This window comes from Salmo salar, unplaced genomic scaffold, assembly GCF_965601325.2.
Source record: "Salmo salar unplaced genomic scaffold, fSalSal1 ptg000293l, whole genome shotgun sequence".
NCBI lineage: Eukaryota > Metazoa > Chordata > Actinopteri > Salmoniformes > Salmonidae > Salmo > Salmo salar.
The window spans coordinates 947,501-972,500 of NW_027675346.1; the positions used below are offsets into that span (position 1 = coordinate 947,501).

A 25,000-nucleotide genomic window follows, 5' to 3' on the forward strand; every position below is an offset into this window, starting at 1 on the left:
ATATGTTGTAGCAAGAGATTGTTTCTCGCTTACGGCCATACCAGCCTGGGTACGCCCGATCTCGTCTGATCTCGGAAGCTAAGCAGGGTCGGGCCTGGTTAGTACTTGGATGGGAGACCGCCTGGGAATACCAGGTGCTGTAAGCATTTTGTCCACGAGGGTGTGCCACTGCACTATTTCATCAGCAACACTGCCTTGTAGTAAGCATTTAATGATGAATTGACTAAATGCAGCTTCCTGCCTTTTTAATAGGATCAAATTTCCTTGTGTTTTCAATTAGCATCTGCCTTGTATTTATAAGACAAACAAGAATATTGTTGCTGAATGCAGCTTGTGTGTGCTTTGTGCTCCTTTGCCCTGTTCAAATGATGAAAGGAAATAAAGTTTGTATTTTATCCAACTACCTGTGCTAAAAAGTGATGGGAACAGTGTTTGTAATTTCTTCTACTTTTTCAGTGACACAAAGTTCAAGCTGCTTATCTAATTGGTGAAAATGCAATGTCTGTTTATCACACTCACTTTGACTATATATGTTGTAGCAAGAGATTGTTTCTCGCTTACGGCCATACCAGCCTGGGTACGCCCGATCTCGTCTGATCTCGGAAGCTAAGCAGGGTCGGGCCTGGTTAGTACTTGGATGGGAGACCGCCTGGGAATACCAGGTGCTGTAAGCATTTTGTCCACGAGGGTGTGCTCTTGCACTATTTCATCAGCAACACTGCCTTGTATTAAGCATTTAATGATGAATTGACTAAATGTCTGTTTTATCAGACTCACTTTGACTATATATGTTGTAGCAAGAGATTGTTTCTCGCTTACGGCCATACCAGCCTGGGTACGCCCGATCTCGTCTGATCTCGGAAGCTAAGCAGGGTCGGGCCTGGTTAGTACTTGGATGGGAGACCGCCTGGGAATACCAGGTGCTGTAAGCATTTTGTCCACGAGGGTGTGCCCCTGCACTATTTCATCAGCAACACTGCTTTGTAGTAAGCATTTAATGATGAATTGACTAAATGCAGCTTCCTGCCTTTTTAATAGGATCAAATTTCCTTGTGTTTTCAATTAGCATCTGCCTTGTATTTATAAGACAAACAAGAATATTGTTGCTGAATGCAGCTTGTGTGTGCTTTGTGCTCCTTTGCCCTGTTCAAATGATGAAAGGAAATAAAGTTTGTATTTTATCCAACTACCTGTGCTAAAAAGTGATGGGAACAGTGTTTGTAATTTCTTCTACTTTTTCAGTGACACAAAGTTCAAGCTGCTTATCTAATTGGTGAAAATGCAATGTCTGTTTATCACACTCACTTTGACTATATATGTTGTAGCAAGAGATTGTTTCTCGCTTACGGCCATACCAGCCTGGGTACGCCCGATCTCGTCTGATCTCGGAAGCTAAGCAGGGTCGGGCCTGGTTAGTACTTGGATGGGAGACCGCCTGGGAATACCAGGTGCTGTAAGCATTTTGTCCACGAGGGTGTGCTCTTGCACTATTTCATCAGCAACACTGCCTTGTATTAAGCATTTAATGATGAATTGACTAAATGTCTGTTTTATCAGACTCACTTTGACTATATATGTTGTAGCAAGAGATTGTTTCTCGCTTACGGCCATACCAGCCTGGGTACGCCCGATCTCGTCTGATCTCGGAAGCTAAGCAGGGTCGGGCCTGGTTAGTACTTGGATGGGAGACCGCCTGGGAATACCAGGTGCTGTAAGCATTTTGTCCACGAGGGTGTGCCACTGCACTATTTCATCAGCAACACTGCCTTGTAGTAAGCATTTAATGATGAATTGACTAAATGCAGCTTCCTGCCTTTTTAATAGGATCAAATTTCCTTGTGTTTTCAATTAGCATCTGCCTTGTATTTATAAGACAAACAAGAATATTGTTGCTGAATGCAGCTTGTGTGTGCTTTGTGCTCCTTTGCCCTGTTCAAATGATGAAAGGAAATAAAGTTTGTATTTTATCCAACTACCTGTGCTAAAAAGTGATGGGAACAGTGTTTGTAATTTCTTCTACTTTTTCAGTGACACAAAGTTCAAGCTGCTTATCTAATTGGTGAAAATGCAATGTCTGTTTATCACACTCACTTTGACTATATATGTTGTAGCAAGAGGTTGTTTCTCGCTTACGGCCATACCAGCCTGGGTACGCCCAATCTCGTCTGATCTCGGAAGCTAAGCAGGGTCGTGCCTGGTTAGTACTTGGATGGGAGACCGCCTGGGAATACCAGGTGCTGTAAGCATTTTGTCCACGAGGGTGTGCTCTTGCACTATTTCATCAGCAACACTGCCTTGTATTAAGCATTTAATGATGAATTGACTAAATGTCTGTTTTATCAGACTCACTTTGACTATATATGTTGTAGCAAGAGATTGTTTCTCGCTTACGGCCATACCAGCCTGGGTACGCCCGATCTCGTCTGATCTCGGAAGCTAAGCAGGGTCGGGCCTGGTTAGTACTTGGATGGGAGACCGCCTGGGAATACCAGGTGCTGTAAGCATTTTGTCCACGAGGGTGTGCCCCTGCACTATTTCATCAGCAACACTGCCTTGTAGTAAGCATTTAATGATGAATTGACTAAATGCAGCTTCCTGCCTTTTTAATAGGATCAAATTTCCTTGTGTTTTCAATTAGCATCTGCCTTGTATTTATAAGACAAACAAGAATATTGTTGCTGAATGCAGCTTGTGTGTGCTTTGTGCTCCTTTGCCCTGTTCAAATGATGAAAGGAAATAAAGTTTGTATTTTATCCAACTACCTGTGCTAAAAAGTGATGGGAACAGTGTTTGTAATTTCTTCTACTTTTTCAGTGACACAAAGTTCAAGCTGCTTATCTAATTGGTGAAAATGCAATGTCTGTTTATCACACTCACTTTGACTATATATGTTGTAGCAAGAGGTTGTTTCTCGCTTACGGCCATACCAGCCTGGGTACGCCCAATCTCGTCTGATCTCGGAAGCTAAGCAGGGTCGGGCCTGGTTAGTACTTGGATGGGAGACCGCCTGGGAATACCAGGTGCTGTAAGCATTTTGTCCACGAGGGTGTGCTCTTGCACTATTTCATCAGCAACACTGCCTTGTATTAAGCATTTAATGATGAATTGACTAAATGTCTGTTTTATCAGACTCACTTTGACTATATATGTTGTAGCAAGAGATTGTTTCTCGCTTACGGCCATACCAGCCTGGGTACGCCCGATCTCGTCTGATCTCGGAAGCTAAGCAGGGTCGGGCCTGGTTAGTACTTGGATGGGAGACCGCCTGGGAATACCAGGTGCTGTAAGCATTTTGTCCACGAGGGTGTGCCCCTGCACTATTTCATCAGCAACACTGCCTTGTAGTAAGCATTTAATGATGAATTGACTAAATGCAGCTTCCTGCCTTTTTAATAGGATCAAATTTCCTTGTGTTTTCAATTAGCATCTGCCTTGTATTTATAAGACAAACAAGAATATTGTTGCTGAATGCAGCTTGTGTGTGCTTTGTGCTCCTTTGCCCTGTTCAAATGATGAAAGGAAATAAAGTTTGTATTTTATCCAACTACCTGTGCTAAAAAGTGATGGGAACAGTGTTTGTAATTTCTTCTACTTTTTCAGTGACACAAAGTTCAAGCTGCTTATCTAATTGGTGAAAATGCAATGTCTGTTTATCACACTCACTTTGACTATATATGTTGTAGCAAGAGGTTGTTTCTCGCTTACGGCCATACCAGCCTGGGTACGCCCGATCTCGTCTGATCTCGGAAGCTAAGCAGGGTCGGGCCTGGTTAGTACTTGGATGGGAGACCGCCTGGGAATACCAGGTGCTGTAAGCATTTTGTCCACGAGGGTGTGCTCTTGCACTATTTCATCAGCAACACTGCCTTGTATTAAGCATTTAATGATGAATTGACTAAATGTCTGTTTTATCAGACTCACTTTGACTATATATGTTGTAGCAAGAGATTGTTTCTCGCTTACGGCCATACCAGCCTGGGTACGCCCGATCTCGTCTGATCTCGGAAGCTAAGCAGGGTCGGGCCTGGTTAGTACTTGGATGGGAGACCGCCTGGGAATACCAGGTGCTGTAAGCATTTTGTCCACGAGGGTGTGCCCCTGCACTATTTCATCAGCAACACTGCCTTGTAGTAAGCATTTAATGATGAATTGACTAAATGCAGCTTCCTGCCTTTTTAATAGGATCAAATTTCCTTGTGTTTTCAATTAGCATCTGCCTTGTATTTATAAGACAAACAAGAATATTGTTGCTGAATGCAGCTTGTGTGTGCTTTGTGCTCCTTTGCCCTGTTCAAATGATGAAAGGAAATAAAGTTTGTATTTTATCCAACTACCTGTGCTAAAAAGTGATGGGAACAGTGTTTGTAATTTCTTCTACTTTTTCAGTGACACAAAGTTCAAGCTGCTTATCTAATTGGTGAAAATGCAATGTCTGTTTATCACACTCACTTTGACTATATATGTTGTAGCAAGAGATTGTTTCTCGCTTACGGCCATACCAGCCTGGGTACGCCCGATCTCGTCTGATCTCGGAAGCTAAGCAGGGTCGGGCCTGGTTAGTACTTGGATGGGAGACCGCCTGGGAATACCAGGTGCTGTAAGCATTTTGTCCACGAGGGTGTGCCCCTGCACTATTTCATCAGCAACACTGCCTTGTAGTAAGCATTTAATGATGAATTGACTAAATGCAGCTTCCTGCCTTTTTAATAGGATCAAATTTCCTTGTGTTTTCAATTAGCATCTGCCTTGTATTTATAAGACAAACAAGAATATTGTTGCTGAATGCAGCTTGTGTGTGCTTTGTGCTCCTTTGCCCTGTTCAAATGATGAAAGGAAATAAAGTTTGTATTTTATCCAACTACCTGTGCTAAAAAGTGATGGGAACAGTGTTTGTAATTTCTTCTACTTTTTCAGTGACACAAAGTTCAAGCTGCTTATCTAATTGGTGAAAATGCAATGTCTGTTTATGACACTCACTTTGACTATATATGTTGTAGCAAGAGGTTGTTTCTCGCTTACGGCCATACCAGCCTGGGTACGCCCAATCTCGTCTGATCTCGGAAGCTAAGCAGGGTAAGGGCCTGGTTAGTACTTGGATGGGAGACCGCCTGGGAATACCAGGTGCTGTAAGCATTTTGTCCACGAGGGTGTGCTCTTGCACTATTTCATCAGCAACACTGCCTTGTATTAAGCATTTAATGATGAATTGACTAAATGTCTGTTTTATCAGACTCACTTTGACTATATATGTTGTAGCAAGAGATTGTTTCTCGCTTACGGCCATACCAGCCTGGGTACGCCCGATCTCGTCTGATCTCGGAAGCTAAGCAGGGTCGGGCCTGGTTAGTACTTGGATGGGAGACCGCCTGGGAATACCAGGTGCTGTAAGCATTTTGTCCACGAGGGTGTGCCCCTGCACTATTTCATCAGCAACACTGCCTTGTAGTAAGCATTTAATGATGAATTGACTAAATGCAGCTTCCTGCCTTTTTAATAGGATCAAATTTCCTTGTGTTTTCAATTAGCATCTGCCTTGTATTTATAAGACAAACAAGAATATTGTTGCTGAATGCAGCTTGTGTGTGCTTTGTGCTCCTTTGCCCTGTTCAAATGATGAAAGGAAATAAAGTTTGTATTTTATCCAACTACCTGTGCTAAAAAGTGATGGGAACAGTGTTTGTAATTTCTTCTACTTTTTCAGTGACACAAAGTTCAAGCTGCTTATCTAATTGGTGAAAATGCAATGTCTGTTTATCACACTCACTTTGACTATATATGTTGTAGCAAGAGGTTGTTTCTCGCTTACGGCCATACCAGCCTGGGTACGCCCAATCTCGTCTGATCTCGGAAGCTAAGCAGGGTAAGGGCCTGGTTAGTACTTGGATGGGAGACCGCCTGGGAATACCAGGTGCTGTAAGCATTTTGTCCACGAGGGTGTGCTCTTGCACTATTTCATCAGCAACACTGCCTTGTATTAAGCATTTAATGATGAATTGACTAAATGTCTGTTTTATCAGACTCACTTTGACTATATATGTTGTAGCAAGAGATTGTTTCTCGCTTACGGCCATACCAGCCTGGGTACGCCCGATCTCGTCTGATCTCGGAAGCTAAGCAGGGTCGGGCCTGGTTAGTACTTGGATGGGAGACCGCCTGGGAATACCAGGTGCTGTAAGCATTTTGTCCACGAGGGTGTGCCCCTGCACTATTTCATCAGCAACACTGCCTTGTAGTAAGCATTTAATGATGAATTGACTAAATGCAGCTTCCTGCCTTTTTAATAGGATCAAATTTCCTTGTGTTTTCAATTAGCATCTGCCTTGTATTTATAAGACAAACAAGAATATTGTTGCTGAATGCAGCTTGTGTGTGCTTTGTGCTCCTTTGCCCTGTTCAAATGATGAAAGGAAATAAAGTTTGTATTTTATCCAACTACCTGTGCTAAAAAGTGATGGGAACAGTGTTTGTAATTTCTTCTACTTTTTCAGTGACACAAAGTTCAAGCTGCTTATCTAATTGGTGAAAATGCAATGTCTGTTTATCACACTCACTTTGACTATATATGTTGTAGCAAGAGGTTGTTTCTCGCTTACGGCCATACCAGCCTGGGTACGCCCAATCTCGTCTGATCTCGGAAGCTAAGCAGGGTCGGGCCTGGTTAGTACTTGGATGGGAGACCGCCTGGGAATACCAGGTGCTGTAAGCATTTTGTCCACGAGGGTGTGCTCTTGCACTATTTCATCAGCAACACTGCCTTGTATTAAGCATTTAATGATGAATTGACTAAATGTCTGTTTTATCAGACTCACTTTGACTATATATGTTGTAGCAAGAGATTGTTTCTCGCTTACGGCCATACCAGCCTGGGTACGCCCGATCTCGTCTGATCTCGGAAGCTAAGCAGGGTCGGGCCTGGTTAGTACTTGGATGGGAGACCGCCTGGGAATACCAGGTGCTGTAAGCATTTTGTCCACGAGGGTGTGCCCCTGCACTATTTCATCAGCAACACTGCCTTGTAGTAAGCATTTAATGATGAATTGACTAAATGCAGCTTCCTGCCTTTTTAATAGGATCAAATTTCCTTGTGTTTTCAATTAGCATCTGCCTTGTATTTATAAGACAAACAAGAATATTGTTGCTGAATGCAGCTTGTGTGTGCTTTGTGCTCCTTTGCCCTGTTCAAATGATGAAAGGAAATAAAGTTTGTATTTTATCCAACTACCTGTGCTAAAAAGTGATGGGAACAGTGTTTGTAATTTCTTCTACTTTTTCAGTGACACAAAGTTCAAGCTGCTTATCTAATTGGTGAAAATGCAATGTCTGTTTATCACACTCACTTTGACTATATATGTTGTAGCAAGAGGTTGTTTCTCGCTTACGGCCATACCAGCCTGGGTACGCCCAATCTCGTCTGATCTCGGAAGCTAAGCAGGGTCGGGCCTGGTTAGTACTTGGATGGGAGACCGCCTGGGAATACCAGGTGCTGTAAGCATTTTGTCCACGAGGGTGTGCTCTTGCACTATTTCATCAGCAACACTGCCTTGTATTAAGCATTTAATGATGAATTGACTAAATGTCTGTTTTATCAGACTCACTTTGACTATATATGTTGTAGCAAGAGATTGTTTCTCGCTTACGGCCATACCAGCCTGGGTACGCCCGATCTCGTCTGATCTCGGAAGCTAAGCAGGGTCGGGCCTGGTTAGTACTTGGATGGGAGACCGCCTGGGAATACCAGGTGCTGTAAGCATTTTGTCCACGAGGGTGTGCCCCTGCACTATTTCATCAGCAACACTGCCTTGTAGTAAGCATTTAATGATGAATTGACTAAATGCAGCTTCCTGCCTTTTTAATAGGATCAAATTTCCTTGTGTTTTCAATTAGCATCTGCCTTGTATTTATAAGACAAACAAGAATATTGTTGCTGAATGCAGCTTGTGTGTGCTTTGTGCTCCTTTGCCCTGTTCAAATGATGAAAGGAAATAAAGTTTGTATTTTATCCAACTACCTGTGCTAAAAAGTGATGGGAACAGTGTTTGTAATTTCTTCTACTTTTTCAGTGACACAAAGTTCAAGCTGCTTATCTAATTGGTGAAAATGCAATGTCTGTTTATCACACTCACTTTGACTATATATGTTGTAGCAAGAGATTGTTTCTCGCTTACGGCCATACCAGCCTGGGTACGCCCGATCTCGTCTGATCTCGGAAGCTAAGCAGGGTCGGGCCTGGTTAGTACTTGGATGGGAGACCGCCTGGGAATACCAGGTGCTGTAAGCATTTTGTCCACGAGGGTGTGCCCCTGCACTATTTCATCAGCAACACTGCCTTGTAGTAAGCATTTAATGATGAATTGACTAAATGCAGCTTCCTGCCTTTTTAATAGGATCAAATTTCCTTGTGTTTTCAATTAGCATCTGCCTTGTATTTATAAGACAAACAAGAATATTGTTGCTGAATGCAGCTTGTGTGTGCTTTGTGCTCCTTTGCCCTGTTCAAATGATGAAAGGAAATAAAGTTTGTATTTTATCCAACTACCTGTGCTAAAAAGTGATGGGAACAGTGTTTGTAATTTCTTCTACTTTTTCAGTGACACAAAGTTCAAGCTGCTTATCTAATTGGTGAAAATGCAATGTCTGTTTATGACACTCACTTTGACTATATATGTTGTAGCAAGAGGTTGTTTCTCGCTTACGGCCATACCAGCCTGGGTACGCCCAATCTCGTCTGATCTCGGAAGCTAAGCAGGGTAAGGGCCTGGTTAGTACTTGGATGGGAGACCGCCTGGGAATACCAGGTGCTGTAAGCATTTTGTCCACGAGGGTGTGCTCTTGCACTATTTCATCAGCAACACTGCCTTGTATTAAGCATTTAATGATGAATTGACTAAATGTCTGTTTTATCAGACTCACTTTGACTATATATGTTGTAGCAAGAGATTGTTTCTCGCTTACGGCCATACCAGCCTGGGTACGCCCGATCTCGTCTGATCTCGGAAGCTAAGCAGGGTCGGGCCTGGTTAGTACTTGGATGGGAGACCGCCTGGGAATACCAGGTGCTGTAAGCATTTTGTCCACGAGGGTGTGCCCCTGCACTATTTCATCAGCAACACTGCCTTGTAGTAAGCATTTAATGATGAATTGACTAAATGCAGCTTCCTGCCTTTTTAATAGGATCAAATTTCCTTGTGTTTTCAATTAGCATCTGCCTTGTATTTATAAGACAAACAAGAATATTGTTGCTGAATGCAGCTTGTGTGTGCTTTGTGCTCCTTTGCCCTGTTCAAATGATGAAAGGAAATAAAGTTTGTATTTTATCCAACTACCTGTGCTAAAAAGTGATGGGAACAGTGTTTGTAATTTCTTCTACTTTTTCAGTGACACAAAGTTCAAGCTGCTTATCTAATTGGTGAAAATGCAATGTCTGTTTATCACACTCACTTTGACTATATATGTTGTAGCAAGAGGTTGTTTCTCGCTTACGGCCATACCAGCCTGGGTACGCCCAATCTCGTCTGATCTCGGAAGCTAAGCAGGGTAAGGGCCTGGTTAGTACTTGGATGGGAGACCGCCTGGGAATACCAGGTGCTGTAAGCATTTTGTCCACGAGGGTGTGCTCTTGCACTATTTCATCAGCAACACTGCCTTGTATTAAGCATTTAATGATGAATTGACTAAATGTCTGTTTTATCAGACTCACTTTGACTATATATGTTGTAGCAAGAGATTGTTTCTCGCTTACGGCCATACCAGCCTGGGTACGCCCGATCTCGTCTGATCTCGGAAGCTAAGCAGGGTCGGGCCTGGTTAGTACTTGGATGGGAGACCGCCTGGGAATACCAGGTGCTGTAAGCATTTTGTCCACGAGGGTGTGCCCCTGCACTATTTCATCAGCAACACTGCCTTGTAGTAAGCATTTAATGATGAATTGACTAAATGCAGCTTCCTGCCTTTTTAATAGGATCAAATTTCCTTGTGTTTTCAATTAGCATCTGCCTTGTATTTATAAGACAAACAAGAATATTGTTGCTGAATGCAGCTTGTGTGTGCTTTGTGCTCCTTTGCCCTGTTCAAATGATGAAAGGAAATAAAGTTTGTATTTTATCCAACTACCTGTGCTAAAAAGTGATGGGAACAGTGTTTGTAATTTCTTCTACTTTTTCAGTGACACAAAGTTCAAGCTGCTTATCTAATTGGTGAAAATGCAATGTCTGTTTATCACACTCACTTTGACTATATATGTTGTAGCAAGAGGTTGTTTCTCGCTTACGGCCATACCAGCCTGGGTACGCCCAATCTCGTCTGATCTCGGAAGCTAAGCAGGGTCGGGCCTGGTTAGTACTTGGATGGGAGACCGCCTGGGAATACCAGGTGCTGTAAGCATTTTGTCCACGAGGGTGTGCTCTTGCACTATTTCATCAGCAAAACTGCCTTGTATTAAGCATTTAATGATGAATTGACTAAATGTCTGTTTTATCAGACTCACTTTGACTATATATGTTGTAGCAAGAGATTGTTTCTCGCTTACGGCCATACCAGCCTGGGTACGCCCGATCTCGTCTGATCTCGGAAGCTAAGCATGGTCGGGCCTGGTTAGTACTTGGATGGGAGACCGCCTGGGAATACCAGGTGCTGTAAGCATTTTGTCCACGAGGGTGTGCCCCTGCACTATTTCATCAGCAACACTGCCTTGTAGTAAGCATTTAATGATGAATTGACTAAATGCAGCTTCCTGCCTTTTTAATAGGATCAAATTTCCTTGTGTTTTCAATTAGCATCTGCCTTGTATTTATAAGACAAACAAGAATATTGTTGCTGAATGCAGCTTGTGTGTGCTTTGTGCTCCTTTGCCCTGTTCAAATGATGAAAGGAAATAAAGTTTGTATTTTATCCAACTACCTGTGCTAAAAAGTGATGGGAACAGTGTTTGTAATTTCTTCTACTTTTTCAGTGACACAAAGTTCAAGCTGCTTATCTAATTGGTGAAAATGCAATGTCTGTTTATCACACTCACTTTGACTATATATGTTGTAGCAAGAGATTGTTTCTCGCTTACGGCCATACCAGCCTGGGTACGCCCGATCTCGTCTGATCTCGGAAGCTAAGCAGGGTCGGGCCTGGTTAGTACTTGGATGGGAGACCGCCTGGGAATACCAGGTGCTGTAAGCATTTTGTCCACGAGGGTGTGCCCCTGCACTATTTCATCAGCAACACTGCCTTGTAGTAAGCATTTAATGATGAATTGACTAAATGCAGCTTCCTGCCTTTTTAATAGGATCAAATTTCCTTGTGTTTTCAATTAGCATCTGCCTTGTATTTATAAGACAAACAAGAATATTGTTGCTGAATGCAGCTTGTGTGTGCTTTGTGCTCCTTTGCCCTGTTCAAATGATGAAAGGAAATAAAGTTTGTATTTTATCCAACTACCTGTGCTAAAAAGTGATGGGAACAGTGTTTGTAATTTCTTCTACTTTTTCAGTGACACAAAGTTCAAGCTGCTTATCTAATTGGTGAAAATGCAATGTCTGTTTATCACACTCACTTTGACTATATATGTTGTAGCAAGAGATTGTTTCTCGCTTACGGCCATACAAGCCTGGGTACGCCCGATCTCGTCTGATCTCGGAAGCTAAGCAGGGTCGGGCCTGGTTAGTACTTGGATGGGAGACCGCCTGGGAATACCAGGTGCTGTAAGCATTTTGTCCACGAGGGTGTGCTCTTGCACTATTTCATCAGCAACACTGCCTTGTATTAAGCATTTAATGATGAATTGACTAAATGTCTGTTTTATCAGACTCACTTTGACTATATATGTTGTAGCAAGAGATTGTTTCTCGCTTACGGCCATACCAGCCTGGGTACGCCCGATCTCGTCTGATCTCGGAAGCTAAGCAGGGTCGGGCCTGGTTAGTACTTGGATGGGAGACCGCCTGGGAATACCATGTGCTGTAAGCATTTTGTCCACGAGGGTGTGCCCCTGCACTATTTCATCAGCAACACTGCCTTGTAGTAAGCATTTAATGATGAATTGACTAAATGCAGCTTCCTGCCTTTTTAATAGGATCAAATTTCCTTGTGTTTTCAATTAGCATCTGCCTTGTATTTATAAGACAAACAAGAATATTGTTGCTGAATGCAGCTTGTGTGTGCTTTGTGCTCCTTTGCCCTGTTCAAATGATGAAAGGAAATAAAGTTTGTATTTTATCCAACTACCTGTGCTAAAAAGTGATGGGAACAGTGTTTGTAATTTCTTCTACTTTTTCAGTGACACAAAGTTCAAGCTGCTTATCTAATTGGTGAAAATGCAATGTCTGTTTATCACACTCACTTTGACTATATATGTTGTAGCAAGAGGTTGTTTCTCGCTTACGGCCATACCAGCCTGGGTACGCCCAATCTCGTCTGATCTCGGAAGCTAAGCAGGGTCGGGCCTGGTTAGTACTTGGATGGGAGACCGCCTGGGAATACCAGGTGCTGTAAGCATTTTGTCCACGAGGGTGTGCTCTTGCACTATTTCATCAGCAACACTGCCTTGTATTAAGCATTTAATGATGAATTGACTAAATGTCTGTTTTATCAGACTCACTTTGACTATATATGTTGTAGCAAGAGATTGTTTCTCGCTTACGGCCATACCAGCCTGGGTACGCCCGATCTCGTCTGATCTCGGAAGCTAAGCAGGGTCGGGCCTGGTTAGTACTTGGATGGGAGACCGCCTGGGAATACCAGGTGCTGTAAGCATTTTGTCCACGAGGGTGTGCCCCTGCACTATTTCATCAGCAACACTGCCTTGTAGTAAGCATTTAATGATGAATTGACTAAATGCAGCTTCCTGCCTTTTTAATAGGATCAAATTTCCTTGTGTTTTCAATTAGCATCTGCCTTGTATTTATAAGACAAACAAGAATATTGTTGCTGAATGCAGCTTGTGTGTGCTTTGTGCTCCTTTGCCCTGTTCAAATGATGAAAGGAAATAAAGTTTGTATTTTATCCAACTACCTGTGGTAAAAAGTGATGGGAACAGTGTTTGTAATTTCTTCTACTTTTTCAGTGACACAAAGTTCAAGCTGCTTATCTAATTGGTGAAAATGCAATGTCTGTTTATCACACTCACTTTGACTATATATGTTGTAGCAAGAGATTGTTTCTCGCTTACGGCCATACCAGCCTGGGTACGCCCGATCTCGTCTGATCTCGGAAGCTAAGCAGGGTCGGGCCTGGTTAGTACTTGGATGGGAGACCGCCTGGGAATACCATGTGCTGTAAGCATTTTGTCCACGAGGGTGTGCCCCTGCACTATTTCATCAGCAACACTGCCTTGTAGTAAGCATTTAATGATGAATTGACTAAATGCAGCTTCCTGCCTTTTTAATAGGATCAAATTTCCTTGTGTTTTCAATTAGCATCTGCCTTGTATTTATAAGACAAACAAGAATATTGTTGCTGAATGCAGCTTGTGTGTGCTTTGTGCTCCTTTGCCCTGTTCAAATGATGAAAGGAAATAAAGTTTGTATTTTATCCAACTACCTGTGCTAAAAAGTGATGGGAACAGTGTTTGTAATTTCTTCTACTTTTTCAGTGACACAAAGTTCAAGCTGCTTATCTAATTGGTGAAAATGCAATGTCTGTTTATCACACTCACTTTGACTATATATGTTGTAGCAAGAGGTTGTTTCTCGCTTACGGCCATACCAGCCTGGGTACGCCCAATCTCGTCTGATCTCGGAAGCTAAGCAGGGTCGGGCCTGGTTAGTACTTGGATGGGAGACCGCCTGGGAATACCAGGTGCTGTAAGCATTTTGTCCACGAGGGTGTGCTCTTGCACTATTTCATCAGCAACACTGCCTTGTATTAAGCATTTAATGATGAATTGACTAAATGTCTGTTTTATCAGACTCACTTTGACTATATATGTTGTAGCAAGAGATTGTTTCTCGCTTACGGCCATACCAGCCTGGGTACGCCCGATCTCGTCTGATCTCGGAAGCTAAGCAGGGTCGGGCCTGGTTAGTACTTGGATGGGAGACCGCCTGGGAATACCAGGTGCTGTAAGCATTTTGTCCACGAGGGTGTGCCCCTGCACTATTTCATCAGCAACACTGCCTTGTAGTAAGCATTTAATGATGAATTGACTAAATGCAGCTTCCTGCCTTTTTAATAGGATCAAATTTCCTTGTGTTTTCAATTAGCATCTGCCTTGTATTTATAAGACAAACAAGAATATTGTTGCTGAATGCAGCTTGTGTGTGCTTTGTGCTCCTTTGCCCTGTTCAAATGATGAAAGGAAATAAAGTTTGTATTTTATCCAACTACCTGTGGTAAAAAGTGATGGGAACAGTGTTTGTAATTTCTTCTACTTTTTCAGTGACACAAAGTTCAAGCTGCTTATCTAATTGGTGAAAATGCAATGTCTGTTTATCACACTCACTTTGACTATATATGTTGTAGCAAGAGATTGTTTCTCGCTTACGGCCATACCAGCCTGGGTACGCCCGATCTCGTCTGATCTCGGAAGCTAAGCAGGGTCGGGCCTGGTTAGTACTTGGATGGGAGACCGCCTGGGAATACCAGGTGCTGTAAGCATTTTGTCCACGAGGGTGTGCCCCTGCACTATTTCATCAGCAACACTGCCTTGTAGTAAGCATTTAATGATGAATTGACTAAATGCAGCTTCCTGCCTTTTTAATAGGATCAAATTTCCTTGTGTTTTCAATTAGCATCTGCCTTGTATTTATAAGACAAACAAGAATATTGTTGCTGAATGCAGCTTGTGTGTGCTTTGTGCTCCTTTGCCCTGTTCAAATGATGAAAGGAAATAAAGTTTGTATTTTATCCAACTACCTGTGCTAAAAAGTGATGGGAACAGTGTTTGTAATTTCTTCTACTTTTTCAGTGACACAAAGTTCAAGCTGCTTATCTAATTGGTGAAAATGCAATGTCTGTTTATCACACTCACTTTGACTATATATGTTGTAGCAAGAGGTTGCTTCTCGCTTACGGCCATACCAGCCTGGGTACGCCCAATCTCGTCTGATCTCGGAAGCTAAGCAGGGTCGTGCCTGGTTAGTACTTGGATGGGAGACCGCCTGGGAATACCAGGTGCTGTAAGCATTTTGTCCACGAGGGTGTGCTCTTGCACTATTTCATCAGCAACACTGCCTTGTATTAAGCATTTAATGATGAATTGACTAAATGTCTGTTTTATCAGACTCACTTTGACTATATATGTTGTAGCAAGAGATTGTTTCTCGCTTACGGCCATACCAGCCTGGGTACGCCCGATCTCGTCTGATCTCGGAAGCTAAGCAGGGTCGGGCCTGGTTAGTACTTGGATGGGAGACCGCCTGGGAATACCAGGTGCTGTAAGCATTTTGTCCACGAGGGTGTGCCCCTGCACTATTTCATCAGCAACACTGCCTTGTAGTAAGCATTTAATGATGAATTGACTAAATGCAGCTTCCTGCCTTTTTAATAGGATCAAATTTCCTTGTGTTTTCAATTAGCATCTGCCTTGTATTTATAAGACAAACAAGAATATTGTTGCTGAATGCAGCTTGTGTGTGCTTTGTGCTCCTTTGCCCTGTTCAAATGATGAAAGGAAATAAAGTTTGTATTTTATCCAACTACCTGTGCTAAAAAGTGATGGGAACAGTGTTTGTAATTTCTTCTACTTTTTCAGTGACACAAAGTTCAAGCTGCTTATCTAATTGGTGAAAATGCAATGTCTGTTTATCACACTCACTTTGACTATATATGTTGTAGCAAGAGGTTGTTTCTCGCTTACGGCCATACCAGCCTGGGTACGCCCAATCTCGTCTGATCTCGGAAGCTAAGCAGGGTCGGGCCTGGTTAGTACTTGGATGGGAGACCGCCTGGGAATACCAGGTGCTGTAAGCATTTTGTCCACGAGGGTGTGCTCTTGCACTATTTCATCAGCAACACTGCCTTGTATTAAGCATTTAATGATGAATTGACTAAATGTCTGTTTTATCAGACTCACTTTGACTATATATGTTGTAGCAAGAGATTGTTTCTCGCGTACGGCCATACCAGCCTGGGTACGCCCGATCTCGTCTGATCTCGGAAGCTAAGCAGGGTCGGGCCTGGTTAGTACTTGGATGGGAGACCGCCTGGGAATACCAGGTGCTGTAAGCATTTTGTCCACGAGGGTGTGCCCCTGCACTATTTCATCAGCAACACTGCCTTGTAGTAAGCATTTAATGATGAATTGACTAAATGCAGCTTCCTGCCTTTTTAATAGGATCAAATTTCCTTGTGTTTTCAATTAGCATCTGCCTTGTATTTATAAGACAAACAAGAATATTGTTGCTGAATGCAGCTTGTGTGTGCTTTGTGCTCCTTTGCCCTGTTCAAATGATGAAAGGAAATAAAGTTTGTATTTTATCCAACTACCTGTGCTAAAAAGTGATGGGAACAGTGTTTGTAATTTCTTCTACTTTTTCAGTGACACAAAGTTCAAGCTGCTTATCTAATTGGTGAAAATGCAATGTCTGTTTATCACACTCACTTTGACTATATATGTTGTAGCAAGAGATTGTTTCTCGCTTACGGCCATACCAGCCTGGGTACGCCCGATCTCGTCTGATCTCGGAAGCTAAGCAGGGTCGGGCCTGGTTAGTACTTGGATGGGAGACCGCCTGGGAATACCAGGTGCTGTAAGCATTTTGTCCACGAGGGTGTGCCCCTGCACTATTTCATCAGCAACACTGCCTTGTAGTAAGCATTTAATGATGAATTGACTAAATGCAGCTTCCTGCCTTTTTAATAGGATCAAATTTCCTTGTGTTTTCAATTAGCATCTGCCTTGTATTTATAAGACAAACAAGAATATTGTTGCTGAATGCAGCTTGTGTGTGCTTTGTGCTCCTTTGCCCTGTTCAAATGATGAAAGGAAATAAAGTTTGTATTTTATCCAACTACCTGTGGTAAAAAGTGATGGGAACAGTGTTTGTAATTTCTTCTACTTTTTCAGTGACACAAAGTTCAAGCTGCTTATCTAATTGGTGAAAATGCAATGTCTGTTTATCACACTCACTTTGACTATATATGTTGTAGCAAGAGATTGTTTCTCGCTTACGGCCATACCAGCCTGGGTACGCCCGATCTCGTCTGATCTCGGAAGCTAAGCAGGGTCGGGCCTGGTTAGTACTTGGATGGGAGACCGCCTGGGAATACCAGGTGCTGTAAGCATTTTGTCCACGAGGGTGTGCTCTTGCACTATTTCATCAGCAACACTGCCTTGTATTAAGCATTTAATGATGAATTGACTAAATGTCTGTTTTATCAGACTCACTTTGACTATATATGTTGTAGCAAGAGATTGTTTCTCGCTTACGGCCATACCAGCCTGGGTACGCCCGATCTCGTCTGATCTCGGAAGCTAAGCAGGGTCGGGCCTGGTTAGTACTTGGATGGGAGACCGCCTGGGAATACCAGGTGCTGTACGCATTTTGTCCACGAGGGTGTGCCCCTGCACTATTTCATCAGCAACACTGCCTTGTAGTAAGCATTTAATGATGAATTGACTAAATGCAGCTTCCTGCCTTTTTAATAGGATCAAATTTCCTTGTGTTTTCAATTAGCATCTGCCTTGTATTTATAAGACAAACAAGAATATTGTTGCTGAATGCAGCTTGTGTGTGCTTTGTGCTCCTTTGCCCTGTTCAAATGATGAAAGGAAATAAAGTTTGTATTTTATCCAACTACCTGTGCTAAAAAGTGATGGGAACAGTGTTTGTAATTTCTTCTACTTTTTCAGTGACACAAAGTTCAAGCTGCTTATCTAATTGGTGAAAATGCAATGTCTGTTTATCACACTCACTTTGACTATATATGTTGTAGCAAGAGATTGTTTCTCGCTTACGGCCATACCAGCCTGGGTACGCCCGATCTCGTCTGATCTCGGAAGCTAAGCAGGGTCGGGCCTGGTTAGTACTTGGATGGGAGACCGCCTGGGAATACCAGGTGCTGTAAGCATTTTGTCCACGAGGGTGTGCCCGTGCACTATTTCATCAGCAACACTGCCTTGTAGTAAGCATTTAATGATGAATTGACTAAATGCAGCTTCCTGCCTTTTTAATAGGATCAAATTTCCTTGTGTTTTCAATTAGCATCTGCCTTGTATTTATAAGACAAACAAGAATATTGTTGCTGAATGCAGCTTGTGTGTGCTTTGTGCTCCTTTGCCCTGTTCAAATGATGAAAGGAAATAAAGTTTGTATTTTATCCAACTACCTGTGGTAAAAAGTGATGGGAACAGTGTTTGTAATTTCTTCTACTTTTTCAGTGACACAAAGTTCAAGCTGCTTATCTAATTGGTGAAAATGCAATGTCTGTTTATCACACTCACTTTGACTATATATGTTGTAGCAAGAGATTGTTTCTCGCTTACGGCCATACCAGCCTGGGTACGCCCGATCTCGTCTGATCTCGGAAGCTAAGCAGGGTCGGGCCTGGTTAGTACTTGGATGGGAGACCGCCTGGGAATACCAGGTGCTGTAAGCATTTTGTCCACGAGGGTGTGCTCTTGCACTATTTCATCAGCAACACTGCCTTGTATTAAGCATTTAATGATGAATTGACTAAATGTCTGTTTTATCAGACTCACTTTGACTATATATGTTGTAGCAAGAGATTGTTTCTCGCTTACGGCCATACCAGCCTGGGTACGCCCGATCTCGTCTGATCTCGGAAGCTAAGCAGGGTCGGGCCTGGTTAGTACTTGGATGGGAGACCGCCTGGGAATACCAGGTGCTGTACGCATTTTGTCCACGAGGGTGTGCCCCTGCACTATTTCATCAGCAACACTGCCTTGTAGTAAGCATTTAATGATGAATTGACTAAATGCAGCTTCCTGCCTTTTTAATAGGATCAAATTTCCTTGTGTTTTCAATTAGCATCTGCCTTGTATTTATAAGACAAACAAGAATATTGTTGCTGAATGCAGCTTGTGTGTGCTTTGTGCTCCTTTGCCCTGTTCAAATGATGAAAGGAAATAAAGTTTGTATTTTATCCAACTACCTGTGCTAAAAAGTGATGGGAACAGTGTTTGTAATTTCTTCTACTTTTTCAGTGACACAAAGTTCAAGCTGCTTATCTAATTGGTGAAAATGCAATGTCTGTTTATCACACTCACTTTGACTATATATGTTGTAGCAAGAGATTGTTTCTCGCTTACGGCCATACCAGCCTGGGTACGCCCGATCTCGTCTGATCTCGGAAGCTAAGCAGGGTCGGGCCTGGTTAGTACTTGGATGGGAGACCGCCTGGGAATACCAGGTGCTGTAAGCATTTTGTCCACGAGGGTGTGCCCCTGCACTATTTCATCAGCAACACTGCCTTGTAGTAAGCATTTAATGATCAATTGACTAAATGCAGCTTCCTGCCTTTTTAATAGGATCAAATTTCCTTGTGTTTTCAATTAGCATCTGCCTTGTATTTATAAGACAAACAAGAATATTGTTGCTGAATGCAGCTTGTGTGTGCTTTGTGCTCCTTTGCCCTGTTCAAATGATGAAAGGAAATAAAGTTTGTATTTTATCCAACTACCTGTGCTAAAAAGTGATGGGAACAGTGTTTGTAATTTCTTCTACTTTTTCAGTGACACAAAGTTCAAGCTGCTTATCTAATTGGTGAAAATGCAATGTCTGTTTATCACACTCACTTTGACTATATATGTTGTAGCAAGAGGTTGTTTCTCGCTTACGGCCATACCAGCCTGGGTACTCCCAATCTCGTCTGATCTCGGAAGCTAAGCAGGGTCGGGCCTGGTTAGTACTTGGATGGGAGACCGCCTGGGAATACCAGGTGCTGTAAGCATTTTGTCCACGAGGGTGTGCTCTTGCACTATTTCATCAGCAACACTGCCTTGTATTAAGCATTTAATGATGAATTGACTAAATGTCTGTTTTATCAGACTCACTTTGACTATATATGTTGTAGCAAGAGATTGTTTCTCGCTTACGGCCATACCAGCCTGGGTACGCCCGATCTCGTCTGATCTCGGAAGCTAAGCATGGTCGGGCCTGGTTAGTACTTGGATGGGAGACCGCCTGGGAATACCAGGTGCTGTAAGCATTTTGTCCACGAGGGTGTGCCCCTGCACTATTTCATCAGCAACACTGCCTTGTAGTAAGCATTTAATGATGAATTGACTAAATGCAGCTTCCTGCCTTTTTAATAGGATCAAATTTCCTTGTGTTTTCAATTAGCATCTGCCTTGTATTTATAAGACAAACAAGAATATTGTTGCTGAATGCAGCTTGTGTGTGCTTTGTGCTCCTTTGCCCTGTTCAAATGATGAAAGGAAATAAAGTTTGTATTTTATCCAACTACCTGTGCTAAAAAGTGATGGGAACAGTGTTTGTAATTTCTTCTACTTTTTCAGTGACACAAAGTTCAAGCTGCTTATCTAATTGGTGAAAATGCAATGTCTGTTTATCACACTCACTTTGACTATATATGTTGTAGCAAGAGATTGTTTCTCGCTTACGGCCAAACCAGCCTGGGTACGCCCGATCTCGTCTGATCTCGGAAGCTAAGCAGGGTCGGGCCTGGTTAGTACTTGGATGGGAGACCGCCTGGGAATACCAGGTGCTGTAAGCATTTTGTCCACGAGGGTGTGCCCCTGCACTATTTCATCAGCAACACTGCCTTGTAGTAAGCATTTAATGATGAATTGACTAAATGCAGCTTCCTGCCTTTTTAATAGGATCAAATTTCCTTGTGTTTTCAATTAGCATCTGCCTTGTATTTATAAGACAAACAAGAATATTGTTGCTGAATGCAGCTTGTGTGTGCTTTGTGCTCCTTTGCCCTGTTCAAATGATGAAAGGAAATAAAGTTTGTATTTTATCCAACTACCTGTGGTAAAAAGTGATGGGAACAGTGTTTGTAATTTCTTCTACTTTTTCAGTGACACAAAGTTCAAGCTGCTTATCTAATTGGTGAAAATGCAATGTCTGTTTATCACACTCACTTTGACTATATATGTTGTAGCAAGAGTTCGTTTCTCGCTTACGGCCATACCAGCCTGGGTACGCCCGATCTCGTCTGATCTCGGAAGCTAAGCATGGTCGGGCCTGGTTAGTACTTGGATGGGAGACCGCCTGGGAATACCAGGTGCTGTAAGCATTTTGTCCACGAGGGTGTGCCCCTGCACTATTTCATCAGCAACACTGCCTTGTAGTAAGCATTTAATGATGAATTGACTAAATGCAGCTTCCTGCCTTTTTAATAGGATCAAATTTCCTTGTGTTTTCAATTAGCATCTGCCTTGTATTTATAAGACAAACAAGAATATTGTTGCTGAATGCAGCTTGTGTGTGCTTTGTGCTCCTTTGCCCTGTTCAAATGATGAAAGGAAATAAAGTTTGTATTTTATCCAACTACCTGTGCTAAAAAGTGATGGGAACAGTGTTTGTAATTTCTTCTACTTTTTCAGTGACACAAAGTTCAAGCTGCTTATCTAATTGGTGAAAATGCAATGTCTGTTTATCACACTCACTTTGACTATATATGTTGTAGCAAGAGGTTGTTTCTCGCTTACGGCCATACCAGCCTGGGTACGCCCAATCTCGTCTGATCTCGGAAGCTAAGCAGGGTCGGGCCTGGTTAGTACTTGGATGGGAGACCGCCTGGGAATACCAGGTGCTGTAAGCATTTTGTCCACGAGGGTGTGCTCTTGCACTATTTCATCAGCAACACTGCCTTGTATTAAGCATTTAATGATGAATTGACTAAATGTCTGTTTTATCAGACTCACTTTGACTATATATGTTGTAGCAAGAGATTGTTTCTCGCTTACGGCCATACCAGCCTGGGTACGCCCGATCTCGTCTGATCTCGGAAGCTAAGCAGGGTCGGGCCTGGTTAGTACTTGGATGGGAGACCGCCTGGGAATACCAGGTGCTGTAAGCATTTTGTCCACGAGGGTGTGCCCCTGCACTATTTCATCAGCAACACTGCCTTGTAGTAAGCATTTAATGATGAATTGACTAAATGCAGCTTCCTGCCTTTTTAATAGGATCAAATTTCCTTGTGTTTTCAATTAGCATCTGCCTTGTATTTATAAGACAAACAAGAATATTGTTGCTGAATGCAGCTTGTGTGTGCTTTGTGCTCCTTTGCCCTGTTCAAATGATGAAAGGAAATAAAGTTTGTATTTTATCCAACTACCTGTGCTAAAAAGTGATGGGAACAGTGTTTGTAATTTCTTCTACTTTTTCAGTGACACAAAGTTCAAGCTGCTTATCTAATTGGTGAAAATGCAATGTCTGTTTATCACACTCACTTTGACTATATATGTTGTAGCAAGAGATTGTTTCTCGCTTACGGCCATACCAGCCTGGGTACGCCCGATCTCGTCTGATCTCGGAAGCTAAGCAGGGTCGGGCCTGGTTAGTACTTGGATGGGAGACCGCCTGGGAATACCAGGTGCTGTAAGCATTTTGTCCACGAGGGTGTGCCCCTGCACTATTTCATCAGCAACACTGCCTTGTAGTAAGCATTTAATGATGAATTGACTAAATGCAGCTTCCTGCCTTTTTAATAGGATCAAATTTCCTTGTGTTTTCAATTAGCATCTGCCTTGTATTTATAAGACAAACAAGAATATTGTTGCTGAATGCAGCTTGTGTGTGCTTTGTGCTCCTTTGCCCTGTTCAAATGATGAAAGGAAATAAAGTTTGTATTTTATCCAACTACCTGTGGTAAAAAGTGATGGGAACAGTGTTTGTAATTTCTTCTACTTTTTCAGTGACACAAAGTTCAAGCTGCTTATCTAATTGGTGAAAATGCAATGTCTGTTTATCACACTCACTTTGACTATATATGTTGTAGCAAGAGATTGTTTCTCGCTTACGGCCATACCAGCCTGGGTACGCCCGATCTCGTCTGATCTCGGAAGCTAAGCAGGGTCGGGCCTGGTTAGTACTTGGATGGGAGACCGCCTGGGAATACCAGGTGCTGTAAGCATTTTGTCCACGAGGGTGTGCTCTTGCACTATTTCATCAGCAACACTGCCTTGTATTAAGCATTTAATGATGAATTGACTAAATGTCTGTTTTATCAGACTCACTTTGACTATATATGTTGTAGCAAGAGATTGTTTCTCGCTTACGGCCATACCAGCCTGGGTACGCCCGATCTCGTCTGATCTCGGAAGCTAAGCAGGGTCGGGCCTGGTTAGTACTTGGATGGGAGACCGCCTGGGAATACCAGGTGCTGTACGCATTTTGTCCACGAGGGTGTGCCCCTGCACTATTTCATCAGCAACACTGCCTTGTAGTAAGCATTTAATGATGAATTGACTAAATGCAGCTTCCTGCCTTTTTAATAGGATCAAATTTCCTTGTGTTTTCAATTAGCATCTGCCTTGTATTTATAAGACAAACAAGAATATTGTTGCTGAATGCAGCTTGTGTGTGCTTTGTGCTCCTTTGCCCTGTTCAAATGATGAAAGGAAATAAAGTTTGTATTTTATCCAACTACCTGTGCTAAAAAGTGATGGGAACAGTGTTTGTAATTTCTTCTACTTTTTCAGTGACACAAAGTTCAAGCTGCTTATCTAATTGGTGAAAATGCAATGTCTGTTTATCACACTCACTTTGACTATATATGTTGTAGCAAGAGATTGTTTCTCGCTTACGGCCATACCAGCCTGGGTACGCCCGATCTCGTCTGATCTCGGAAGCTAAGCAGGGTCGGGCCTGGTTAGTACTTGGATGGGAGACCGCCTGGGAATACCAGGTGCTGTAAGCATTTTGTCCACGAGGGTGTGCCCCTGCACTATTTCATCAGCAACACTGCCTTGTAGTAAGCATTTAATGATGAATTGACTAAATGCAGCTTCCTGCCTTTTTAATAGGATCAAATTTCCTTGTGTTTTCAATTAGCATCTGCCTTGTATTTATAAGACAAACAAGAATATTGTTGCTGAATGCAGCTTGTGTGTGCTTTGTGCTCCTTTGCCCTGTTCAAATGATGAAAGGAAATAAAGTTTGTATTTTATCCAACTACCTGTGCTAAAAAGTGATGGGAACAGTGTTTGTAATTTCTTCTACTTTTTCAGTGACACAAAGTTCAAGCTGCTTATCTAATTGGTGAAAATGCAATGTCTGTTTATCACACTCACTTTGACTATATATGTTGTAGCAAGAGGTTGTTTCTCGCTTACGGCCATACCAGCCTGGGTACTCCCAATCTCGTCTGATCTCGGAAGCTAAGCAGGGTCGGGCCTGGTTAGTACTTGGATGGGAGACCGCCTGGGAATACCAGGTGCTGTAAGCATTTTGTCCACGAGGGTGTGCTCTTGCACTATTTCATCAGCAACACTGCCTTGTATTAAGCATTTAATGATGAATTGACTAAATGTCTGTTTTATCAGACTCACTTTGACTATATATGTTGTAGCAAGAGATTGTTTCTCGCTTACGGCCATACCAGCCTGGGTACGCCCGATCTCGTCTGATCTCGGAAGCTAAGCATGGTCGGGCCTGGTTAGTACTTGGATGGGAGACCGCCTGGGAATACCAGGTGCTGTAAGCATTTTGTCCACGAGGGTGTGCCCCTGCACTATTTCATCAGCAACACTGCCTTGTAGTAAGCATTTAATGATGAATTGACTAAATGCAGCTTCCTGCCTTTTTAATAGGATCAAATTTCCTTGTGTTTTCAATTAGCATCTGCCTTGTATTTATAAGACAAACAAGAATATTGTTGCTGAATGCAGCTTGTGTGTGCTTTGTGCTCCTTTGCCCTGTTCAAATGATGAAAGGAAATAAAGTTTGTATTTTATCCAACTACCTGTGCTAAAAAGTGATGGGAACAGTGTTTGTAATTTCTTCTACTTTTTCAGTGACACAAAGTTCAAGCTGCTTATCTAATTGGTGAAAATGCAATGTCTGTTTATCACACTCACTTTGACTATATATGTTGTAGCAAGAGATTGTTTCTCGCTTACGGCCAAACCAGCCTGGGTACG

The 25,000-nt window shown here is 42.5% G+C and overlaps 60 non-coding genes across 60 annotated transcripts in view; all 60 read left to right on the plus strand.

Annotated features, from left to right (window-relative positions):
* The first annotated feature begins 27 nt into the window (after window positions 1-27).
* On the plus strand, window positions 28-146 carry LOC145872147 (5S ribosomal RNA). The gene has a single exon (XR_014387779.1). It is a non-coding gene; the product is annotated as a 5S ribosomal RNA (ribosomal RNA).
* A 409-nt stretch (window positions 147-555) lies between these two features.
* Window positions 556-674, plus strand: LOC145872148 (5S ribosomal RNA). Its single transcript, XR_014387780.1, has one exon. It is a non-coding gene; the product is annotated as a 5S ribosomal RNA (ribosomal RNA).
* A 139-nt stretch (window positions 675-813) lies between these two features.
* LOC145872149 (5S ribosomal RNA) lies at window positions 814-932 on the plus strand. Its single transcript, XR_014387781.1, has one exon. It is a non-coding gene; the product is annotated as a 5S ribosomal RNA (ribosomal RNA).
* Window positions 933-1,341: 409 nt separating this feature from the next.
* Window positions 1,342-1,460, plus strand: LOC145872150 (5S ribosomal RNA). Its single transcript, XR_014387782.1, has one exon. It is a non-coding gene; the product is annotated as a 5S ribosomal RNA (ribosomal RNA).
* Window positions 1,461-1,599: 139 nt separating this feature from the next.
* LOC145872151 (5S ribosomal RNA) lies at window positions 1,600-1,718 on the plus strand. The gene has a single exon (XR_014387783.1). It is a non-coding gene; the product is annotated as a 5S ribosomal RNA (ribosomal RNA).
* A 409-nt stretch (window positions 1,719-2,127) lies between these two features.
* On the plus strand, window positions 2,128-2,246 carry LOC145870416 (5S ribosomal RNA). The gene has a single exon (XR_014386412.1). It is a non-coding gene; the product is annotated as a 5S ribosomal RNA (ribosomal RNA).
* A 139-nt stretch (window positions 2,247-2,385) lies between these two features.
* LOC145872152 (5S ribosomal RNA) lies at window positions 2,386-2,504 on the plus strand. The gene has a single exon (XR_014387784.1). It is a non-coding gene; the product is annotated as a 5S ribosomal RNA (ribosomal RNA).
* A 409-nt stretch (window positions 2,505-2,913) lies between these two features.
* Window positions 2,914-3,032, plus strand: LOC145868833 (5S ribosomal RNA). Its single transcript, XR_014384828.1, has one exon. It is a non-coding gene; the product is annotated as a 5S ribosomal RNA (ribosomal RNA).
* A 139-nt stretch (window positions 3,033-3,171) lies between these two features.
* On the plus strand, window positions 3,172-3,290 carry LOC145872153 (5S ribosomal RNA). The gene has a single exon (XR_014387785.1). It is a non-coding gene; the product is annotated as a 5S ribosomal RNA (ribosomal RNA).
* A 409-nt stretch (window positions 3,291-3,699) lies between these two features.
* On the plus strand, window positions 3,700-3,818 carry LOC145872154 (5S ribosomal RNA). Its single transcript, XR_014387786.1, has one exon. It is a non-coding gene; the product is annotated as a 5S ribosomal RNA (ribosomal RNA).
* Window positions 3,819-3,957: 139 nt separating this feature from the next.
* On the plus strand, window positions 3,958-4,076 carry LOC145872156 (5S ribosomal RNA). The gene has a single exon (XR_014387788.1). It is a non-coding gene; the product is annotated as a 5S ribosomal RNA (ribosomal RNA).
* A 409-nt stretch (window positions 4,077-4,485) lies between these two features.
* Window positions 4,486-4,604, plus strand: LOC145872157 (5S ribosomal RNA). Its single transcript, XR_014387789.1, has one exon. It is a non-coding gene; the product is annotated as a 5S ribosomal RNA (ribosomal RNA).
* Window positions 4,605-5,013: 409 nt separating this feature from the next.
* LOC145870202 (5S ribosomal RNA) lies at window positions 5,014-5,133 on the plus strand. The gene has a single exon (XR_014386198.1). It is a non-coding gene; the product is annotated as a 5S ribosomal RNA (ribosomal RNA).
* A 139-nt stretch (window positions 5,134-5,272) lies between these two features.
* Window positions 5,273-5,391, plus strand: LOC145872158 (5S ribosomal RNA). Its single transcript, XR_014387790.1, has one exon. It is a non-coding gene; the product is annotated as a 5S ribosomal RNA (ribosomal RNA).
* Window positions 5,392-5,800: 409 nt separating this feature from the next.
* Window positions 5,801-5,920, plus strand: LOC145870203 (5S ribosomal RNA). The gene has a single exon (XR_014386199.1). It is a non-coding gene; the product is annotated as a 5S ribosomal RNA (ribosomal RNA).
* A 139-nt stretch (window positions 5,921-6,059) lies between these two features.
* Window positions 6,060-6,178, plus strand: LOC145872159 (5S ribosomal RNA). The gene has a single exon (XR_014387791.1). It is a non-coding gene; the product is annotated as a 5S ribosomal RNA (ribosomal RNA).
* A 409-nt stretch (window positions 6,179-6,587) lies between these two features.
* Window positions 6,588-6,706, plus strand: LOC145868834 (5S ribosomal RNA). Its single transcript, XR_014384829.1, has one exon. It is a non-coding gene; the product is annotated as a 5S ribosomal RNA (ribosomal RNA).
* A 139-nt stretch (window positions 6,707-6,845) lies between these two features.
* On the plus strand, window positions 6,846-6,964 carry LOC145872160 (5S ribosomal RNA). Its single transcript, XR_014387792.1, has one exon. It is a non-coding gene; the product is annotated as a 5S ribosomal RNA (ribosomal RNA).
* Window positions 6,965-7,373: 409 nt separating this feature from the next.
* On the plus strand, window positions 7,374-7,492 carry LOC145868836 (5S ribosomal RNA). Its single transcript, XR_014384831.1, has one exon. It is a non-coding gene; the product is annotated as a 5S ribosomal RNA (ribosomal RNA).
* A 139-nt stretch (window positions 7,493-7,631) lies between these two features.
* LOC145872162 (5S ribosomal RNA) lies at window positions 7,632-7,750 on the plus strand. The gene has a single exon (XR_014387794.1). It is a non-coding gene; the product is annotated as a 5S ribosomal RNA (ribosomal RNA).
* Window positions 7,751-8,159: 409 nt separating this feature from the next.
* Window positions 8,160-8,278, plus strand: LOC145872163 (5S ribosomal RNA). Its single transcript, XR_014387795.1, has one exon. It is a non-coding gene; the product is annotated as a 5S ribosomal RNA (ribosomal RNA).
* A 409-nt stretch (window positions 8,279-8,687) lies between these two features.
* On the plus strand, window positions 8,688-8,807 carry LOC145870204 (5S ribosomal RNA). Its single transcript, XR_014386200.1, has one exon. It is a non-coding gene; the product is annotated as a 5S ribosomal RNA (ribosomal RNA).
* Window positions 8,808-8,946: 139 nt separating this feature from the next.
* LOC145872164 (5S ribosomal RNA) lies at window positions 8,947-9,065 on the plus strand. Its single transcript, XR_014387796.1, has one exon. It is a non-coding gene; the product is annotated as a 5S ribosomal RNA (ribosomal RNA).
* A 409-nt stretch (window positions 9,066-9,474) lies between these two features.
* LOC145870205 (5S ribosomal RNA) lies at window positions 9,475-9,594 on the plus strand. The gene has a single exon (XR_014386201.1). It is a non-coding gene; the product is annotated as a 5S ribosomal RNA (ribosomal RNA).
* Window positions 9,595-9,733: 139 nt separating this feature from the next.
* LOC145872165 (5S ribosomal RNA) lies at window positions 9,734-9,852 on the plus strand. The gene has a single exon (XR_014387797.1). It is a non-coding gene; the product is annotated as a 5S ribosomal RNA (ribosomal RNA).
* Window positions 9,853-10,261: 409 nt separating this feature from the next.
* On the plus strand, window positions 10,262-10,380 carry LOC145868837 (5S ribosomal RNA). Its single transcript, XR_014384832.1, has one exon. It is a non-coding gene; the product is annotated as a 5S ribosomal RNA (ribosomal RNA).
* Window positions 10,381-10,519: 139 nt separating this feature from the next.
* On the plus strand, window positions 10,520-10,638 carry LOC145868050 (5S ribosomal RNA). Its single transcript, XR_014384044.1, has one exon. It is a non-coding gene; the product is annotated as a 5S ribosomal RNA (ribosomal RNA).
* A 409-nt stretch (window positions 10,639-11,047) lies between these two features.
* Window positions 11,048-11,166, plus strand: LOC145872166 (5S ribosomal RNA). Its single transcript, XR_014387798.1, has one exon. It is a non-coding gene; the product is annotated as a 5S ribosomal RNA (ribosomal RNA).
* A 409-nt stretch (window positions 11,167-11,575) lies between these two features.
* Window positions 11,576-11,694, plus strand: LOC145869112 (5S ribosomal RNA). The gene has a single exon (XR_014385109.1). It is a non-coding gene; the product is annotated as a 5S ribosomal RNA (ribosomal RNA).
* A 139-nt stretch (window positions 11,695-11,833) lies between these two features.
* Window positions 11,834-11,952, plus strand: LOC145868600 (5S ribosomal RNA). The gene has a single exon (XR_014384596.1). It is a non-coding gene; the product is annotated as a 5S ribosomal RNA (ribosomal RNA).
* A 409-nt stretch (window positions 11,953-12,361) lies between these two features.
* LOC145868838 (5S ribosomal RNA) lies at window positions 12,362-12,480 on the plus strand. Its single transcript, XR_014384833.1, has one exon. It is a non-coding gene; the product is annotated as a 5S ribosomal RNA (ribosomal RNA).
* A 139-nt stretch (window positions 12,481-12,619) lies between these two features.
* On the plus strand, window positions 12,620-12,738 carry LOC145872168 (5S ribosomal RNA). Its single transcript, XR_014387800.1, has one exon. It is a non-coding gene; the product is annotated as a 5S ribosomal RNA (ribosomal RNA).
* A 409-nt stretch (window positions 12,739-13,147) lies between these two features.
* Window positions 13,148-13,266, plus strand: LOC145868601 (5S ribosomal RNA). The gene has a single exon (XR_014384597.1). It is a non-coding gene; the product is annotated as a 5S ribosomal RNA (ribosomal RNA).
* A 409-nt stretch (window positions 13,267-13,675) lies between these two features.
* Window positions 13,676-13,794, plus strand: LOC145868839 (5S ribosomal RNA). Its single transcript, XR_014384834.1, has one exon. It is a non-coding gene; the product is annotated as a 5S ribosomal RNA (ribosomal RNA).
* Window positions 13,795-13,933: 139 nt separating this feature from the next.
* Window positions 13,934-14,052, plus strand: LOC145872169 (5S ribosomal RNA). The gene has a single exon (XR_014387801.1). It is a non-coding gene; the product is annotated as a 5S ribosomal RNA (ribosomal RNA).
* A 409-nt stretch (window positions 14,053-14,461) lies between these two features.
* On the plus strand, window positions 14,462-14,580 carry LOC145872170 (5S ribosomal RNA). The gene has a single exon (XR_014387802.1). It is a non-coding gene; the product is annotated as a 5S ribosomal RNA (ribosomal RNA).
* Window positions 14,581-14,989: 409 nt separating this feature from the next.
* Window positions 14,990-15,108, plus strand: LOC145870417 (5S ribosomal RNA). Its single transcript, XR_014386413.1, has one exon. It is a non-coding gene; the product is annotated as a 5S ribosomal RNA (ribosomal RNA).
* A 139-nt stretch (window positions 15,109-15,247) lies between these two features.
* On the plus strand, window positions 15,248-15,366 carry LOC145872171 (5S ribosomal RNA). The gene has a single exon (XR_014387803.1). It is a non-coding gene; the product is annotated as a 5S ribosomal RNA (ribosomal RNA).
* Window positions 15,367-15,775: 409 nt separating this feature from the next.
* Window positions 15,776-15,894, plus strand: LOC145868840 (5S ribosomal RNA). Its single transcript, XR_014384835.1, has one exon. It is a non-coding gene; the product is annotated as a 5S ribosomal RNA (ribosomal RNA).
* A 139-nt stretch (window positions 15,895-16,033) lies between these two features.
* Window positions 16,034-16,152, plus strand: LOC145867957 (5S ribosomal RNA). Its single transcript, XR_014383951.1, has one exon. It is a non-coding gene; the product is annotated as a 5S ribosomal RNA (ribosomal RNA).
* Window positions 16,153-16,561: 409 nt separating this feature from the next.
* LOC145872172 (5S ribosomal RNA) lies at window positions 16,562-16,680 on the plus strand. Its single transcript, XR_014387804.1, has one exon. It is a non-coding gene; the product is annotated as a 5S ribosomal RNA (ribosomal RNA).
* Window positions 16,681-17,089: 409 nt separating this feature from the next.
* On the plus strand, window positions 17,090-17,208 carry LOC145872173 (5S ribosomal RNA). Its single transcript, XR_014387805.1, has one exon. It is a non-coding gene; the product is annotated as a 5S ribosomal RNA (ribosomal RNA).
* A 139-nt stretch (window positions 17,209-17,347) lies between these two features.
* Window positions 17,348-17,466, plus strand: LOC145867915 (5S ribosomal RNA). Its single transcript, XR_014383908.1, has one exon. It is a non-coding gene; the product is annotated as a 5S ribosomal RNA (ribosomal RNA).
* A 409-nt stretch (window positions 17,467-17,875) lies between these two features.
* Window positions 17,876-17,994, plus strand: LOC145872174 (5S ribosomal RNA). The gene has a single exon (XR_014387806.1). It is a non-coding gene; the product is annotated as a 5S ribosomal RNA (ribosomal RNA).
* A 409-nt stretch (window positions 17,995-18,403) lies between these two features.
* LOC145872175 (5S ribosomal RNA) lies at window positions 18,404-18,522 on the plus strand. The gene has a single exon (XR_014387807.1). It is a non-coding gene; the product is annotated as a 5S ribosomal RNA (ribosomal RNA).
* A 139-nt stretch (window positions 18,523-18,661) lies between these two features.
* Window positions 18,662-18,780, plus strand: LOC145867916 (5S ribosomal RNA). The gene has a single exon (XR_014383909.1). It is a non-coding gene; the product is annotated as a 5S ribosomal RNA (ribosomal RNA).
* A 409-nt stretch (window positions 18,781-19,189) lies between these two features.
* On the plus strand, window positions 19,190-19,308 carry LOC145872176 (5S ribosomal RNA). The gene has a single exon (XR_014387808.1). It is a non-coding gene; the product is annotated as a 5S ribosomal RNA (ribosomal RNA).
* Window positions 19,309-19,717: 409 nt separating this feature from the next.
* On the plus strand, window positions 19,718-19,836 carry LOC145868900 (5S ribosomal RNA). Its single transcript, XR_014384895.1, has one exon. It is a non-coding gene; the product is annotated as a 5S ribosomal RNA (ribosomal RNA).
* Window positions 19,837-19,975: 139 nt separating this feature from the next.
* Window positions 19,976-20,094, plus strand: LOC145868051 (5S ribosomal RNA). The gene has a single exon (XR_014384045.1). It is a non-coding gene; the product is annotated as a 5S ribosomal RNA (ribosomal RNA).
* Window positions 20,095-20,503: 409 nt separating this feature from the next.
* LOC145875585 (5S ribosomal RNA) lies at window positions 20,504-20,622 on the plus strand. Its single transcript, XR_014391228.1, has one exon. It is a non-coding gene; the product is annotated as a 5S ribosomal RNA (ribosomal RNA).
* Window positions 20,623-21,031: 409 nt separating this feature from the next.
* On the plus strand, window positions 21,032-21,150 carry LOC145868052 (5S ribosomal RNA). Its single transcript, XR_014384046.1, has one exon. It is a non-coding gene; the product is annotated as a 5S ribosomal RNA (ribosomal RNA).
* A 409-nt stretch (window positions 21,151-21,559) lies between these two features.
* LOC145868841 (5S ribosomal RNA) lies at window positions 21,560-21,678 on the plus strand. The gene has a single exon (XR_014384836.1). It is a non-coding gene; the product is annotated as a 5S ribosomal RNA (ribosomal RNA).
* Window positions 21,679-21,817: 139 nt separating this feature from the next.
* On the plus strand, window positions 21,818-21,936 carry LOC145872177 (5S ribosomal RNA). Its single transcript, XR_014387809.1, has one exon. It is a non-coding gene; the product is annotated as a 5S ribosomal RNA (ribosomal RNA).
* Window positions 21,937-22,345: 409 nt separating this feature from the next.
* LOC145872179 (5S ribosomal RNA) lies at window positions 22,346-22,464 on the plus strand. Its single transcript, XR_014387811.1, has one exon. It is a non-coding gene; the product is annotated as a 5S ribosomal RNA (ribosomal RNA).
* Window positions 22,465-22,873: 409 nt separating this feature from the next.
* Window positions 22,874-22,992, plus strand: LOC145872180 (5S ribosomal RNA). Its single transcript, XR_014387812.1, has one exon. It is a non-coding gene; the product is annotated as a 5S ribosomal RNA (ribosomal RNA).
* Window positions 22,993-23,131: 139 nt separating this feature from the next.
* Window positions 23,132-23,250, plus strand: LOC145867918 (5S ribosomal RNA). Its single transcript, XR_014383911.1, has one exon. It is a non-coding gene; the product is annotated as a 5S ribosomal RNA (ribosomal RNA).
* A 409-nt stretch (window positions 23,251-23,659) lies between these two features.
* Window positions 23,660-23,778, plus strand: LOC145872181 (5S ribosomal RNA). The gene has a single exon (XR_014387813.1). It is a non-coding gene; the product is annotated as a 5S ribosomal RNA (ribosomal RNA).
* A 409-nt stretch (window positions 23,779-24,187) lies between these two features.
* On the plus strand, window positions 24,188-24,306 carry LOC145868902 (5S ribosomal RNA). The gene has a single exon (XR_014384897.1). It is a non-coding gene; the product is annotated as a 5S ribosomal RNA (ribosomal RNA).
* Window positions 24,307-24,445: 139 nt separating this feature from the next.
* Window positions 24,446-24,564, plus strand: LOC145868053 (5S ribosomal RNA). Its single transcript, XR_014384047.1, has one exon. It is a non-coding gene; the product is annotated as a 5S ribosomal RNA (ribosomal RNA).
* A 409-nt stretch (window positions 24,565-24,973) lies between these two features.
* LOC145869306 (5S ribosomal RNA) overlaps window positions 24,974-25,000 on the plus strand; it is a 119-nt gene continuing 92 nt past the window's right edge. The window contains exon 1 of the ribosomal RNA XR_014385302.1: window positions 24,974-25,000. This exon is cut by the window's right edge and continues 92 nt beyond it. This is a non-coding gene — a ribosomal RNA (5S ribosomal RNA).